The 15287-nt window shown below is 27.6% G+C and overlaps 1 protein-coding gene across 2 annotated transcripts in view; it reads left to right on the top strand.

Moving 5' to 3' along the window:
* Window positions 1-15287, top strand: part of Adcy2 (adenylate cyclase type 2 Ac76E) — a 42335-nt gene that overhangs the window by 1064 nt on the left and 25984 nt on the right. The window lies entirely within an intron of this gene.

Genomic DNA, 15287 nt, shown 5'->3' with positions numbered 1-15287 from the left:
TATTTACATTAAATTATGATGTGTAATTATATATAAATAGCATATAATATATAATTATTTAAATAATATACTAAGTTTTGATAATATTGATGAAATACACACGTGAAATTAAATTTAATATTCTAATATATGAGAATATGTAATATCTTTTCAAAGAAATTTTCACGAAAAATTCATAAAAACGCAGAAATAAAAGTAACAATAATTATAAACAAACAACATTGCTGCGTCAAGTTTGAGATTTGCATAGGTATGACAAATGCAAAAAGAACAATCTACTATTATTTATTAAAAGAGAGTAAAAAATGTATTATATACATACATATATATATATATATATATATATATATATATATATATATATATATAATTTATATGTATAAAGAAATTGCATATTTGCAAATTTTTAATAAATTATACATAATATATAAAAAGAGCTTTTTTCATTATGCATTGTGACAGCTCATATGGAAACATATAACTTCTTGTTTCACGAATTAAATTTAAAAGAAAAATTTCAAATGAAATATGGCGCATATTCAACATAATGTCAAAAAAATAAAGAGTTTAACACATTATTTTTGTAGACAATTACAAAGGCGTTCTCTTATTTAAAAAATTATTCATTTTAATACATAAAAGAAAGAACGCGTTAAAACGATAATTTGTATATTGTTAGGAATTATATAGAAATTGGCAGTCCATTTTAGAAATATATTCTTTAAAAATAAATTTTTAATTCAGAAGATAATAAAACTTGAAGATAGACAAACAGGTATCAGAAATAGATTATAAATATTCTTCGTTTGTGTCAATGACGTATACAGCGGAATGAGTTTGAATTGCTTGTAATTGGACGATCGGATCAAAACCATTGATTGAATTTAAATTTTATTTGCATTTTGATATTAATTCTTTAAATTCAATATTTATTTAAACGTGGTTTGGTAATACGTGTTACAAAAATGTGTATATGTATGTTGTGCGTAAGTAATTTCTTTTAAGTATATTAAAAGAGTTTGCATTTTATGTAACATAATTATCTGTAAATAATTTTGATTTTAAGCTGTCGCGAAATGTGAAATTCTAGAGAAATAGCATAAAGAGTGGTGGAAACTTCACTTGCGAAATAGAATAAAACTTCACGCAAATTTATTTATAGCACTTATAGTGTATATTTATAGTTTAGTGTATCGTGTTGCGTTGTCATGAGGAACACTATCTTGTCACACGTACTTCGCGAAACATTTTCCGACAAAAGCGTTTCTCGCACAATTTTATGTGCGACTGCTCAATCTCCACGTGCGAGACCACCCGTTCTTAACTTTGCCCGCGAATGTTGCTTCTCACATTTAAATAAATGTCTGTTTGTTTCGAATATACATATTTAGAATTATATCAGCATTATAATTGAGTGTCATATAAATTGCAAGAAATGTACAAAGAAAAACGACAAAGAGAACTCATTTAAATATGTCGCGTGCAACTGTATTTAATTCTCTCGCGATGCTCTTTAATCCGACCATTTTCTCCTGTCTGTTTCTATTTTTTTTCTCCTTTTTTTCGTCGAGTTAGTCGAGATATTTTTTTTTTACGAGAAACGAACAAACTCCACGGATTAAAGCACACCTGTATTCCTGACTATACAAACGCTTTACCAATATTTCGCGCCGATGTTGTCTCGAGGTATGCGAAATTCGGTTTACCGTATTCTCTTTCCCCTCGTATCTTCGTGTTTCATAATCACGTCACTATGTCGTATCGTCTTCCAAGTTTCATAATAGGAGTTCTCAAGAAAATAGGGCCGCTTAGGGCTCATATACTGCTCTCGCAAAGCATATCTCTCAATATCGTTGTTATATCATAAAAGGCATCTGTACCGGAAGATGTCACATTTTCTTCATTTATGAAAATACTTTCTGCTTTTCAATCGTGAAAAATGTCTTATTATTTATTCGCTTTTCCGAAGCTTAATTAGCAGAAAGCCCATTAAGCTCTTAACTGCTAGGAACAGTAATAATTACTTAATAAGTAATAATTAATAAAGTAATAATAGTTAAAGTATTAATGTATGTATTTATTACGAGAAAAAAATCGACTTTATATTTATGAAATATACATATCAAAGGAAATAGATGCGATAAATTTTTGATATATTCAATATTAAATATTTTAGCATGAAAATTGTTTCATTTCAACATAAATAATATAACATGTCTAGCTAAATATAATTGAATAATCGATATCTCTTGAAAAAGAAGACTTTTTTGCTATTTAAATATATTCTTACATATATACTGATTTCAGATTGTATTTATATTCTGTACGCGAAAATAATTTATAAACTTTCGATAGACATATCGTGTAAGTTGCACGTGTTTCGGCTCACTGCTAATTTCGTCATCGTGCACATAATCGCACACGAATCGAATAAATAAAATAATTCGGGGCCAAGTTCTTTAAATTTGCGAGTGGTTCACAGTTTATTTTGATCCCTCGTTCAGTTATTAATTACATCTACATAGAAATAATAGCTGGGCACCGTGTGTGTGTTTACCACAAACATTGGCGATTATTACAGAAAGCGAGTTATCGCGCGACGTCATCGCGCACATTCGCCGTGAAAATACGTTATCCTGGAAACTGCCCAGTGGATTGAGAAATCGGGACTAGTAAAAGGTACTTCCGTTTAAATGCAGCTTTATAGTCTAAGCTGCGACCAAAAGCGGGTGCTTTTGTCCGTATAAAGCACTTTATAGGTAGCTTAGTCCTTTCATTATTCGCCTTTATCTTGCCCTCGCGCTCGTATATGGCATTATGAGCACTTACAATAGTAATCGCAACGAAGATAACAATATTAGTAATAGTGTTATTAACGCCCAATTATTGATATTATTAGTTTTATTTAGTAAATTAGAAATCAATTGTTTTAATATAGATAATATATATCCGTGACCCTCAAAAAAACATTAAATGATTATGAGACACTTGATATGTTATGGTAATAATTTAATTATTAGCAATTTGTGCTAATATCACGTAATAATATAAATTTTATATTAAAAATGTAATAAATATAAAATTGTAGAGTATATATTTTTTTGAAATAATAATTAAATGTCAATAAAGAAAAGGTGCTCACGTAAAATGTAATAAAGTTTCCGGATTAACAAATGAATGAAATTAAATAAGAAGATTATTGTAAAAACTAATTGGTATAATTTAATAAGTTATTAGTGTTGCTTCAATCGCTATTTTTGACACTTTAACAATTATGTTTTAACCTTTTAACGATTTTTCATCAATATAATTTTGATACAAATACGCATATATGACTTGGCATCACTGTAAATAACGCAAATTCAAAGGAAAACATAAATAAATTTCAAAATACCGAAATAGCGATTATAAATGCGTTGCACATGATTTTATTACTCTGAAAATATTACGTCGCAAATTACGAGAACTCGTTCCGTTCAAACTTTTTAAAAAATCAAAACGTATTTTATAAAGATATTAAATATTGATTAATTATTGGAATATATGTCAAGGTTATAACCGTCTTTAAATTCCTTTGTTCATTACATACGTCATACATGATAGATATGTTATATGTGCGTTTCGTATTTTTCTCTGTTTCAATAACATCCAGAGGTTTCTGTGACGTTTAAAGAATAAAAGTGAAAGAATACACTGATTTTTAATTTCAACATCTTATTAAAAATAGTTTATTAAACAAAGGAAATGTATGTTGTTACTAGAAACGAAGAGATTATTTTAAGAGAAAAGTGTAGAGCACAAATAGATCATGAGTTTAAGATAATAAACAACGGTGAACTAAACTTTGTGAATTGGCTTTTGAATTTCTAGTCTAAAAATCTTTGAGAAATTAAATTTTTTATTATTTTATATTTCTTGAAGTATAAACTATTATTCTTTTAGAAAATTTTAATAATTGTGGAATATAAACATAGATATATTTCTATAAAATCAAATAAAATAAATTGTAAAATTAAATTCTATACATATATATATATATGAAAAATTTTTATTGAATATATGTATATAAATATGCTAAAAAGCTGAAGATTTAAGAAACATTAATTCTAATTATTGAATCATTAATTTTGAAAACAGTAACAATATTAATTTCAATTTGTTGATTTATAGTATTAAAAATGTGTTCTCTATATCGGCTTCTAATGTGTGTAACTGTAAAAAGATAATATCTATTTATACAATTGTTTTATGTTTATCAAACATAGGTATTACAATTTTAAAAAAAATATATTTATTGTGAAAACTGTGAATAATTATTCAAAGTACATTTGCAATATAAACTCGAGATATAAGAAAAGTTAAACTTTAACCAACAACAAGCTTAAACTCGGCACAGAACATGATTGTAACTATGAAAATTTAATGTTGCGTTAAAAAACTTTTGTAATCAGATATATTCAAGAAATCAGTTTTGTTCCATTCTATATATTTACAAAAAATATTCAATGACGTTTCTCTCTTTTTTTTTCGCCGCAATAATATTTCGCTAAATAGAGATTTAAATTATATCTTTTTTTATGTAATTCATCCACTCTCTATTAATAGCATCGAGCAAAACCTGTTTGCGTAAATGACATTGTCGTCAACTGATGAAATTCTCACAGCATGCCGATCTGTGTTTGCAAGGAGATTTTGCGAATGTAGCACAGGACTCGATTTGAAACCGTGATAGGCACTGATGGTGGATAGTCGAAGCCTGTCGATACCAGTAGCCCTCGCCACTTCGTGTCAATTCTAACGATCTCCTGCGATCGAGACTTCCCTCAACCATATAATCGACCGATATCGGTTAACCATTCACGTCCCTTCCTTCTTTCGTAGATGTTCTTCGTACGAGCTTATCCATTTTCGTTTTTTTGTCACGCGCACTTAAGCGAATTTTTTTCTTCGAACCAAGTAAAATTAATATCAATTTGATCACTTAAAAAACTACAATTAGAAGAGAAAAATTGAAGAATTAAGATTTTGTTAGAAAAATAATCAGTAACTTAATATTTAAAAATAAGAAAATAAAAAGTCAAGAAAAAAAAATTTATTATTATTAAGAAATTATTTCATTAAAATTTATTTTTCACATAATAAAATTTTTGCTTTATAAGATTTTTTATTAAACAAAGATATCATGAAAATAAAATATATTTATTAGACAGAGATATCATGAAAATAAAATATAATATATCAAGGCAAAAAAAATATAAAAAATTTATACATTTAGAAAATATTTTTAATCTTAGTTATACAAACATTTTGTATCAAAATTTTCAACATTGCATGGCAAGTGATCTTTCTTTAATCGAAAAATAATACGAACGAAACATCGTCGGATGCACGATCGAACGTAGGATACGTCGCATCCTTGAAAGGACGTGTACGTAATTGCATAGTAAAGGCTTTCAGCTATAAGAGTCCAAAGCATAACCTGTAGAATGGATAACGTGTTGCAACAGAGAACTCGTATCGCTAGGGATTCGCTAAAAAAAAATAGGGCAGCCACATACCACACATAGCCACTTTTATCTTTCATATTCCGAGTCGCGCGACTCTCCCCAAGGAAATGTTTCCAGATGTATGTAATAGCAGTGACACCGCTATAAAAAAATATACATGTACATATACACGTGTGTTTAAAATCTTATATTATATACGTATAGTGAATATGTGTTATTTGTTATCTCGATGGATGAATTCAATATGTTCAACTTCGCTATATACATTTTACTTTATTTTATTTCATCAATATTATTCAATAATATACTTTTTCTCTTTTTTTTCCCACGGTGATAATTTATAGAACATTTTTCAGCCTACGGCATAAAAAAATTTAATCTGAATAATTTATCGTTAAGTAACATGAATGCAGTTTTATAGATAAAATGATAGTAAACGAATGTACATAGTAGTTTATGAAATTTTTATGAATATTACAAATGCACATGAAATTAAAACAAGAAATAAACAAAACAAATGAATATTTTGTATATTTCTGTATCTCCCTTTTTAATAAAAAATTTAGAACGTTTTTTTCGTATGTAAACATTTAAAATCCTGCTCGATTTTTCATTCGTTTATTCTATCACGTGATTATATTAAATCATCACAATAAGATAGCTATTATTCTAAACAAAACTGAATTTATGAAGGAATTCCTTTGCGGTTTCAAAACGATATTTGAAGTACGCAATATCGAACTAATAGTAAAGCCCCATGCCCGTATATGCATAAATTCCATGTTTAATGAATATATTTGCTACATCAAATTTATTTAGTTTATTTAATAGGATTATATCCAGTGTGTGTTCGATATATATCACGTTTACAAGGCGTTTGCTGCAGCTTTATGTTGCATAAACTACAGCAAGGGATAACAGGAATGTCGATGTGAAAGACGAAAGTGATACGATAAAGTTATGTTGCGCTAAATTAAATACGCAAACATTTAGAAACAAATGTTCAGTAATATATTTTATCAAAGCGATTGGCGCGTCGAATTATACTTAAAGTGAAATTAGATCGCGTACGTTTATGAAAGTATTGGAAGATATCTTCTGAATTTTTATTGAATTTCAAAATATATTGCATGACAAAGTGAATTGTGTGTGGATTTCTATGATAACTATTATCGAGATGTTCGTGAAACATTTGCGACGGCAGATAACAGTGTTTGTCGCGTTTGATATATTAAGTTACACGCAGAATTTGGTCATAAAATGGTACGCACGTGGCTATGGTAGGCCGAAAATGGAGATTTACAAAGTACGGTTATATACATTTATAATCCAATTATGAGAATATATTCGATTAAATGGACAAAATAGATTTTAACGAAAGGGATCGGTTTTTTTAGCTATTACGTGAATAGTAATCGATTATAAATGACATTGATATTTATATATGTTATTTATATGTTATTTACAATCATTGCAAAATAGAACATATTATTTTGTTATGTTACGTTATTACATTATTAATTGCAAATAATAAATTATTTACGTGCGATATATTATTCATAAACTTTATCTGTTTTCGAAATGCAAAATTACTATTCTATTCTAAATAGCGCGGTACATGTCTAATACAAATATGTACACATAAATATGAACGTAAAAAATATTCGTATGCTGCAAATCACTTGATATATTGTACGTTAAACATTGAACATTGTCAAACATGGGCAAAATGATTTTCTATTTGATGTCGCATTTTGCTTCTTTGTATGATTAATTGATCTTTCCGTTAAAAAGTTAGCACGATTGCATTTATCAAGAAATAAAAGATCATTTTCCTTTAGAATTTAATAAATACTAAATAAAAACTACCTTTTAACACTCAAACAATATATCTTCAATATTTTCCATTTTTTATTTTTTTTTTAATTTGGGATTTGAAAGATTTAAATTCGGAATTAAAATTTACTGAAAATATATCGTAAAAAAATAGAATAGAAAATTATTTGAAATGATCTCATGCATGAGACATTAATTTTCGTAAATGTCGTTAATATTTTGTCATGTTCTCTTTAGCTAAAGTTTTGTCTTAATAATATATCTTAGAAAACATATTAAAATAATAAACATATTTATAAAAATAATTTCAAATTAAAAAATAATTGTAAAATAATTTTAACAGTATGCAATAATATACGTTATAATAAAATTACCAGATTTTGAACATATAATGAGTTTTTGATTAGTTGTAAATTACAATGTGGGACTTTACTCGTCAATCACAGACATTAATCACGAGAAATTAGCAAATCGATGTTTCAATGGTTGAACTTGGACCGAGTTAGCAACGATTGAAATGACCTTCAAGCAACAAATAAGCGCTATCAGTGATATAAACGTTTGTGACGAAATAAATGCATACAATTTTGTAAACATCTTAATACTGAATTAAATATGACTTGACAAAAATCATTGTTGCAATCTAGGAAAATAATCTTATTAGTAGATTCTCTAATTCTTTTCTTTTTAATATTATGTCATATAATCGTATTATTTAAGAAAGTCATAGAAATATAAGAAAATATAAAACTTATATTTTATTTATTATTATTAACTTTATTAAAGTCGCGTTTTTACGATAATTATCTCCCTTGTTATTATAGTTTTTTTCGTTTCTTTAAATATTTTCTTTACAAGATTTGTATATTAATATGATTCAAAATTCTCAAATCTATATGAAGAATTTTCTATAGAAATACATATTAATATAAATAGCAATAAATATAATAATAATAATAAATAAAGATATATTTATTTTCTTGTTATATTAATTGAGTCTTACTAATATTATTACTCTTCTACAACAAAATGAGAAGAAAAGAAATGCGAAAGTTGGTTTTACAGTTCCATCGAATGCCGTATTTTTAATCACTCTTGAAACTTGATTCATTCAGTGAAACTGTAGCTAATGTGGTCAGACCAAATCGATAGAGTCGCTCCCATTCTTGATACGTATCGAAAAGTAGCAATGAATTCTACCTTCCATCCTCAATAATCATTCTTCGTGGAAATACTTTATTATCGCGACCTTTTCTTCAATTATTTTCACAATGTGATAGAACTCATTTAAAAAGAATGAAAAACAAACTTATTAAGTCACAATCCACCAATAAGCCGTCGAATCGGGACAAAAAGCAAAATATTATATTTATGTAAATCTTATCTCGAAGCTCTGATAACTTAATAACTCTGCATCGACTTGAAAAAGAAGCTAATAAAATATTATCACAAAATTATTTTTTTTTATTATAGTTTATATTTTTCGTACGGATTATTCGTAGAATTCTACCTTTGCATAAGTTCTTGCAATTATTATAATTATTTATTTTATAATAAATCATAAGTTAAAAAACTCAATCGCTTAAGATCACTTGGCAAAAAAAAAATCGAGAGATTTCTTTAAAATTGAAAATCATTCTCGTTGACAATTTTCTAGAGCTGTTGGGAATACCGCACGTGTGTCTTCTTCAGTGCCGTTCGCATTTTACGCGTAAAATTCCAGATTCAAACTCCTATCGGTTCCTGCTAATTGCAGTATGTGATTCCGGTTGGGATAGTATCTAGTCAGATATAGTTACATATGGGATATACGCAACGCCAAACGCATATATATATATATAAGTAGCTGTTTCTCTCTCTCTCTCTCTCTCTCTCTCTCTCTCTCTCTCTCTCTCTCTCCCCTTTTCTCTCGAAAATTATCCTGTAGAAATTAATAATATATATGAAAATATTATATTTCTTATAAAATTGGTTTTAATTATTATTTATTTAATAAATAAATGTGTTTAAAATTTAATGTCTTTTATAAACAAATATATATATTTAGTAATAAGACTCTTTATGTAAATATGTGAAAGCGTACGGTTAAATATATAATTATATAATGATTACAATTATACTTTTTAATTTTGTTTAATAATGATTATTAAATTAAAAATATATGTAAATTCAATTATTATTTGTAAAGGTATGTATACTGATACATATTAATTACTTATTTTATGTCCAATTAATTTTTGTTTTAATTAAATTCTTCTTAATTAATTAATCATATTTTATATCAAATAAAATATTTGCTTGCATTTATAATTAAAAAAAAATTGCCGTTTATTTACACGATAGCGCAAACTTGTAGACACAACATTATTCATGTTATAGTGCTGAATAACAGTCGAATGATTACTGTTATGCGTTAATATATTGCTAGGTTAATGCTATTACTAATAGTATCACGCAATATTTCGCGCGTCGAAAGCTTTTTCCATTTTTAAGCAGCTGATATAGTGTTTTAATCCTATGAGTACATCGGGAATACTCATCGTGAAATAGAATGCGCGTGATGGTAAACAAAAAATTGATCTACTAATATGCCTTCTATTCTTTTTCTCGATAATTTACTTAATTTTGTTCAAAAATTATATTAATTAATGAAAAATTCTTTTTTGCAAGAATAAATTGAATTGAATATTTTATTCTTAATTTTATTTTTAATTTTTAACTTAAACAAAATATATATATATATATATATATATATATTGTCAAATTTTTACAGATTAAAGGCTCAGTGTAATATTTTTTATTAAACTTTTAATTCTTTTGCGCTTTTTTTGATATTCTTTTTTAGGAAAATATACAAATATTGATATTGAATTTTTTCTCTGTTGTTATTATTATCATTCTATATTTGTTACTATACGGATAATAACATAAAACACCCCTAATTACTATATATACACAAATACATACATATGTATATGTCTATAGCTTGTTTCGGCAATCGATTCACGTTTCTCTATGTTTCTAAATGCATTTATATACAATGTGAAACATGCTCACGAAATTTTCCTCCTCTGTATGCAATAGATGTGCCGGGATATTTTATTTTTGGCAAAACTCACTATTAATAAATGTGCAGATAGTGCATGGCATGATGCCCATCTCAAGCATAACGAATCCCGCATAGCACTTCGTGCTTATTACTTTGTACAGTTTGTATATTATTAGAAAATACATATATGCAACTTTTATTTGACAATGAAATTCCTGGCACTCGATCGGATATCAAAGAGAAATAAATTTATTTACATTTAGAGCATTATAAGAAAAGTGTTCCGCGTGAATAAAATTATTTCACATCACATGTCACGCTACGTCGTTTACATTTTTATGCAAATGCAATACAATTTCAAATAGAACGACGCAAAATTTTCCAATCAGTTGATCAATTTTTCAATATTAAATTCTATCAACCAAGACAGATAGAGAAAGAGTGATCTATATATTTTATTCAAAATAAAATGGTGTCAATCACGTTTGACTCGTATTATCGTGAGAGCGACGTTGTGTAATCCAATATAGATTGATTTACAAACGTGCATAACGCGGAGGAGATTAACAGCGCTGTCGAGAGGAGATTACGCCAGTCATGTAAATATGGCACTAATTCCAAACGACGATCCCTGAGTGGAACAATAACGCGCCGAGACACCAACTGGTCAACCTAATGGCACACTTCGTGCGTATTTGCAATTAAATATAAAATTGAGTACGCGGTCAGTGACTGTCTGTGTCGCGGCTGTGGTATCGAACAGGCGCGATAATTAGCTCGAGGCTGCCAGCTCGTTGCAATTATTGCCGGCTTTTAAACAGCGGGGGAATTGTCGCCGGACTCGATACACGGACACCTTGTGAAATGCCTGTCGTACGTTCGACATATACAAATGTATGTACATTCCTCGACATCCGCACGCGCCGCACAATCGCGGTATCTCGTAGCGAAGCGCAATTGTTGCATCGTCAGCTCGGTGGTGAATCTAGCGCTCGATTTCGCCCAATTACACTTTATAACACGTGCACACGGAATGTGACAACAATAGCGTATTGAACATCACTATTGTTTCTCGCTTTGAATTTTCGAGAAATTTTTCCAAAAATGTAATCTGCATTTGTATATGGAGTTAATAATGTAAGAAAAAAAGGAAAATCGATCACAATTTTGCTTCGATATTAATGTATGTTTGTTATCTTTTCAAAACACGCAACACAAAAATCATACATCTTTTTATAATTTTTTAAATAATTTAAAACAAACGTTGATTGAAAAAGTTTCTCAATTGAATTGTAAATTTAATCGATATAAAATGTATATCATTACCTTAACAAGTAAAAAAATGTATTTTCTTGTATTTTCTCTCATGTAAAATGAATTTTTAAATGTCTGGTTTACATTTTTATTTTCAAGTAAGGTTGTTCTCTTTCGAAAAAATAAAGAGATATTATTTATATAGAATGATTTAAACATCTTCTATTTTTATATCCAATATTAGTGAGAAGCAAATTATTAAGAGGATTTTTTAATATTAACACAGAAGATCAATCTTGATGAAACACAAATGCATATAAGATTGCAAGTAGATTTCTAAACTTTTTTTATAAAAGATGAAACAAAAATTGTGCTTAAAGCAAAAGATGGATTTCGATTGAAATTCTTTAACGATGTCGCTGTATTGTATGTATATTCCTCTGATGTCTGATCATTGTTCGATGTTGACGCGGGTGCGCACGTGTTTACTTCCCATCGCATCAAGAACTAATCAAAGAAAAAGAGAAATAGTGTTAGCTTTAATCTTTTATCATTAGACTTGTCAGATTGTGAGCCTATGAGAATATACGAGCCTTTTAATGATAGAAATTATCTTTCTATGGAATATAGAATGTCTCTCTCTCTCTCTCTTTCTCTATTTTTCTTACTCCACACACACACACACACACATACACATTTCATTTTTCTTCATTTTCTTTATTTTCTTTTTTTATCTCTTATATAAAGATTTTGTATTTATTCGAACAACATTATTGCATACGTGATCGCGAAATGTTTTCTCGTGTTTATATATAGAGAAATAACATATATATAATACAACGTGTGTGACGTGCAGTCAATGAGGATGCGTTGTTCTACCAAGAGATGTTTCTGCTCCTATCATCGCATGCATTGCAAATAAAACAATATAAATTAAAACAGTACATCTCCTGTTATATTTCTGTCATTTGTTTCATAAAATATAAGTAATATCATTTATTCAATTAATTTAATTTATTTAATTATTTACATATATATATATATATACCTATTTCCTTTCATATTTTTTATATATAATTATATAATTTTTATTTTTTTCATTTTTTCCTGAAATTAAAATTAAAGAAGGAGTTCTAAAATGAGATTTTAAATTGCTACCATACCAGAAAGAGCTTAATATACAGTATGTTTCAGGTTTTCTCAATGTTTTATTAAAAAGTTATAACAAAAATAAAATGAAATGATAACGGGCTTATTCTTATTATTAATAATTTTTGACATTTCGTGCGATCAAAACACTGAAAATATCCAAAACTAATACGCCGAAATATATGTTATTTATTTTATGTATTTAATTTATCAATAATATAATTTATTAATTTATTCATATTATACGAATTTGCACGGACATTTAGCGTATGTCTCTTTATCTTTTCATATTTTTTTATTCCTTTCATTATTTATTAACACCATACTGTATAAAAATAGGTCGACGACCTATTTACCTAATCTGTTTACACGATTTTAACAAGATTTACATGATTAATAATAAAATGAAATCCGGTGTTATTTTATTTCATTTTTGTTACACTTTTTTAATAAAGCATTTATAAGCCTATGTTTATATGTATAACATTTTTTCTTATTACTATTCGTATAACCTACTGGCACAATTTAATACAAAAAAACTAAAATACCTCGTATATATATCATCTTTTAAAGTACATTTTCACACACATTAATATCAATAAAGAATAGAATTTAGGATAATACGTTTTCATATTAATTCATTGGCATATAAATGAGTAGATTATCCATTTTGTCACGCCATTGTAAAGAGAAACATTTATGAAAGAAGCAAATCACGGTAGATCTACCGTATACTGTAAGAAATACATTACCTCCCTACTTTGACTACGTTGACTTATCTTTCTAAATTTACGTTGTCACGGAGAATTCAAGCGGACAAATACACTTGATCATTGATTATTCCTATCACACTGCTAATAAATTTGCAAACCAATGAGACAGAAACAACATAGAAAACATTTTTGCGTTCCTATACTTTATATTGGAAATTCAAGAGAAGAAAAATAAATCACTGCCAGATTTCCGGCATAGATAATATTTATTCACCATCCAAATAGAATCAATCGATCGCCAACAATTTTTAACTCGTACCTGTAAAAAAGTCTGATTAACTTAACAAAAAATAAAAATGTAAAAATTTCATCTCTTTTTAGAATAAAGCAAAGATAAAAAATTTTTTTTAAATGAAAAAATACTGCCACGATTGTTTATACAATAAATTATATATCTTTACTTGATTAATAAATATGAATAAAAGATATACAAATATTTCGCACACACATTTATATATAAAAATAAATATTGTATTTCAATAAATAAATTTTAATAAATAAATAAGTTTTAATAAGTACACGTGCAGGCACACACACACACACACACACACACACACACACACACACACACACACACACACACACACACACACACACACACACACACACACACTGCTAGTCAATTTTAATGGTTATTGTAAGTTTTAATTGATTATAATTGTACATATACAAGTTTTTGATAATAATTTATATTAAATAACAGAAGAAAATAGTTTAAAATATTAAAAAAAAAGAAGATTGTTTTGTAATTTATATATTGGACATAGATATATTAGAGAGACAACAAAAAGAAAGAAAAAAACAATTAGTCTCTCAAAATATTAATGCGATCAAATTGAAATTGTTATCGAGAGATATTAAACCGATAAAAATAAAAACGCGGCTGATTTTTCCGCATTTGTAATCCACATTTGCGTCGCATGCATATCATATATCGTTACGCCTTCGTTAAATTCGCTCACTGTGGTGCGGAAAACTAAGTGAAAATCGCGAAAACGCGAAGTTAGCATAGCGTGCGAAGTTCGATAATTGCTGAATCGGCGTGATCGCGAAACTCCAGAACCAAAAGTTCGTAATCAACGCAGTCGGGACGATGACAGAACGTGTTCTGGTTTATATTATGACGCAATCTGTTTCGTGGACAACGCGCCAATTGCTCCGAATTGATCCGAGTTTCTTGAGACGATATTAATAATTATAACAATGAACTTGAACGGTATTAATTGAGACGCAAGCGAATTGGAATCTTCTTCCTAACTGTCGATAAATGCATTTAAGAAGTGTCGTTTATTCTAAGAATAATATTGGTGTGAATTTCAAGTATTGAACGAAATATAAATATATCGAAAAATGTAGTAAAAAATTAATTAATTTCTGACATTTATTTAAACAGAACTTTTATTTAAGCTACTTATAATTATAATAATAATAATAATAAGAATTTAGTACATATTGTACTGAGAATAGTTTTATAATAATAAAAATAACTGATTTTAATAAAAATATAATTTTTAATAATATTTATCACTATTCAGATGAGAAGATTGCAAAATATTTTAAAAATTATAAGTTTGTACAAAAAAATACAAAATTATAAACATTTATTTTTCATCAAAAATTGCATTTATATTAAAAATAATATTATATTTATTATTCTATAGAGATTTATGGATTTATATAAATACACAGAAATTTATACGCACAGTCACTTTTATGCAA

This window comes from Anoplolepis gracilipes, chromosome 8 (genome assembly GCF_047496725.1).
Source record: "Anoplolepis gracilipes chromosome 8, ASM4749672v1, whole genome shotgun sequence".
Lineage (NCBI taxonomy): Eukaryota > Metazoa > Arthropoda > Insecta > Hymenoptera > Formicidae > Anoplolepis > Anoplolepis gracilipes.
The sequence above is the reverse complement of the archived record's forward strand: the minus strand, read 5'-3'. Positions and strand labels throughout refer to the sequence as shown.